This window comes from Melanotaenia boesemani, chromosome 12 (genome assembly GCF_017639745.1).
Source record: "Melanotaenia boesemani isolate fMelBoe1 chromosome 12, fMelBoe1.pri, whole genome shotgun sequence".
NCBI lineage: Eukaryota > Metazoa > Chordata > Actinopteri > Atheriniformes > Melanotaeniidae > Melanotaenia > Melanotaenia boesemani.
Window position 1 is genome coordinate 17,238,884 of NC_055693.1, and position 3,636 is coordinate 17,242,519.

Consider the following 3,636-nt stretch of genomic DNA (forward strand, 5'->3'; position numbering starts at 1 on the left):
TCCATGAGCGGAGGTCAGAGGTCAACACAAGGAACGTGTGCTGCCTTTATGACTGTAGGAAATATTGCACTCAGGCCACAGGATTTACAGTGAAGTGGCGAATTTAATGAGTGGGAAATTTTCTGTGGTCAGGTTTTGAAATAGAGAGCGGTGGTGACACTTCAACATAATTTTAAAGTAATTCCATATAGCAGATTTATTACCAAATTGTAACTTCACAGTTTGTTGAATGTTAATTTAGCACTGGCCAATATGAAATCAGAAGTTTGTTTATCAATGCATCAGTAGTCATAATTATAATTTAAAAATTTTTAACAAATTTAAATGTCAAACAATTTGCAGGTCCTGAAATGTGAGTATTAAATTTGAGGGATTTTAGAGTGCAGTGTGAGCAACAAACAATAGCTTTTCCTCCTTTCTTTCTTTCTTTCTTTCTTTCTTTCTTTCTTTCTTTCTTTCTTTCTTTCTTTCTTCATTCTTTCTTTTAAACAATGAATGGATTAGTGGACTGGTCTACTGAGCACAGACATATATGCCTGAGCACCCCTCCCTACTGTCAAACCAATATAAAAACACAGGAAATAGAGATATACAGCCACCCAGGGAATCAACACAACCCTAGTGATATATGCATTCATGTCAAAAAAAAAAAAAAAGCACAAAACACTGCTGTGTAACAGGGATGGGCTTTGCCCTTATGAATCTCTTTCTTTCGAATGTGTTAAAGTCATAGGATAAATTTGTGCGCATGGTTTCAGGTCAGGACAAGTATGAGAGAAATGCACTTCTGCCTGTAATTATGGAAGGATACACAACTGTGTAAGTGTTTTTTTTTCTTTTTGTTTCTAAGCTACAAAATTATTTCGTGTAGTTACACAACTGACACGTCTCTTTTATACTGGCTAACTATTAGAACTTGAATGCATCATTTTATACGTTTCCCGGCATGCCTTGCAATATAGGACCGGTTGCATAGCTGTTGTCTGTAGAGACTGGAATTACAATTAAATTCAGTTTGCAGTTATTAAGAGACATTTAATGTACTGTGTGGATTATTCATCATCTTATCAAGTTTATAAAGTAAACGTTTTAAATAGGCAAAGTTTAACCATAGTTAACAAGGAGTAATGCAGGACAATGTAAACATACAGTTAATTAAACCTCAAGAATTTAAGTTTATCTGAGGTTATTATTGCAGCACTAAAAACATGTGTAAGATCTGTGATTTTCTAGTCAAAACAGTATCTGGAAACAGTGTGACAGTACAGTTTACTTTTCTGCCTCACCTCTACTCAGTCACCTGACCAGCGTGACTAGTGTTTCCATATGGCACACAGCCTGCTTTTAAAGTAATGTTTTGAACACAAGGTTACAGTGCATAAACGATGAGCAACTTCATCGTGGAACAAAAATGAAGAAAGAAAGAGAGAGAAAAAGAAAATAGTCAGAGACGTTTAACACTGACAGAAACTTTATTATTATTCTTTTTTAAAGTGCGAACAGAATTATTGCATTTTGCTGGAAAATGAGCAATCCAGATGTTTGAAGCTTTATTCCCCACAAGTATTAACTCCCAAAACAAAGTTCTGTAATGCACTGACTGCAGGCAATTAGAGTCTAAGTGTATCACAGAACTTTATTTGGAAAGCCACAGTGCCACCTCACAGGTTTGTTCTTGTGTGGAACCTTATCCTCCTCTTGACTAGGTGCTCCTTCAGCCTGCAGCAAGGTACAAAAAAAGGGGAAAACAAGAAAACTGTGTTAACTGCATGTCCTTCAGTGCCTAATAACTGGAACAGACAATATGGTTGGTTTTATTTGTAGACACCTATATTACAAGATGCAGATGCTTGACTGGGCCGACTCTTGCTGTGCGATGGGTCCTCCTTAGAGTCACACATGCAAACCAGGCCCGGTGGAGTCTTTTTAAACAGCTCTAAAGAAATAATTGATTGGCTTAATATCATCTGGGTATATGCAATACTGGATCCTGAAGTAAACCCTCCCCCAAATGATCCTGAAAGGTATTTACTTACCTCCTCAAGCTTCACCATTTGGTTGGTTGCAGTAGTTAACAAGTTAACCAATCTCTGCTTTGACTGACACGTTTAGAGTTTACAGTTCTAGTGATATCTTTATGAGGATTATTAAACTCCTCAAAGTGTTACCAATTCAACCTGTTGAGCTTTAACAACTTTCTAAACTGAATGGACCAAAGAGAATAAACTATTTGCTCAACAATGCAAAACGATATGACAGCATTAAAGACTGTAAAGAAGGCCAGCTGAGCTCCAGGAGTATTAAGTTATATTAGTTTGAAAATAGCTGATAGATTGGGCACTTTATCAGCAACTGACAGCAACTTTACCCATGCAAAAATAATGTAACAAAATAAAGAAGTTTCTCAGCTAAAATCGAATGATTCTCCAAAGAAGAAATATAATAAAGACAAGGTAAGTTCTGCAAGTCATACTGTACCTGGTATAGGTAGACGCAATGGACCAGCTGCAATCCAACACGAGGGGCAAAGAGTCTAGATCTAAAAGAAAAAAAAAGAAGAAGAAGAAGAAAAAAAAAAGCAGAAAGCGAGTAGAGACATTGCAGCCCATGGCTATAAATTCACATAGCAAATGCCTGTTTTCATGGCGGTTGATGTCCGTCTGCGGACTTGCAGCGCTCTAATCGTAAGGTGACTACCGCCGCTTTTACCTTTTCTTCCCCCAGTGCTGAGCAATACACTATATGCAGCTGGAAGAATGTCGACGTGGAGCTGCCAAACGTGAACGCGTATTCATGAGCGCGCACAGAGGAAAAAATAGGCTTTTTAGTGTAATTTCACGCAGTGGCACAGTGAACTGCACTTCAGTGCGAAGTTCTTTACAGATAGGTGCTAAGGCCAGGGCTAAGTCTGTCCTGTTACCCTGAGATATTTCAAAAGCTACTTAATTACGTCTCGATCTGACTTCCTTCGCAGATGAGTCAGACTAGTTAAAATGTCATTAACTGTTAGGATGTTTGCTTTCTAACATCCTTTTCACATAGTCTTCAATCGAGTATGGCGATGCTGTTTAAAGTCTTCCATAAAGGCTTGGTAGTCTATCCTCCCCCCAAAAAGTATTCTTTCTTTTTTAAAAAGAAAGAATACTTTATCTATCTATCTATCTATCTATCTATCTATCTATCTATCTATCTATCTATCTATCTATCTATCTATCTATCTATAAATATATATCTATCTATATATAAACCCCACAAGTTAAAGATATGTCATCAATAAAATTAGATTCTAAAGAATGTCTGCTATCAGAGCATCTTCTCTTGTCATTATCCATGTTAGAGTTTGATTTTAATGCTGTGTTATTAAATCTGTGGAGTCAACGAGGAAAGACAGACAATAGTAATATCAAAGATGGTTTAATAATTTAAATACAAATCAAAATGACACTCAAACCCACAGGATACTTGAGTAAACATATCAGCATAATGCTTCTATAATGTAAGAAAAATAAAGACGTTATCCCAGAGAAATCCATTTGTCATAATATATTTGCAGTTTATCAATTACATACAGCCAATGAAAATCAAATGCGTTTGAATTTTTTTAAAATGTTTGGTGTGCAAAATATAACTATGAAA

The 3,636-nt window shown here is 36.3% G+C and overlaps 1 long non-coding RNA gene across 1 annotated transcript; it reads right to left on the reverse strand.

The window, feature by feature from the left end:
- Positions 1–1,453: 1,453 nt before the first annotated feature.
- LOC121650399 lies at positions 1,454–2,891 on the reverse strand. The gene is made up of 2 exons (XR_006012263.1): positions 1,829–2,891; positions 1,454–1,719 (listed from the first exon to the last, which is right to left on the reverse strand). It is a non-coding gene; the product is annotated as an uncharacterized LOC121650399 (long non-coding RNA).
- Positions 2,892–3,636: the final 745 nt, after the last annotated feature.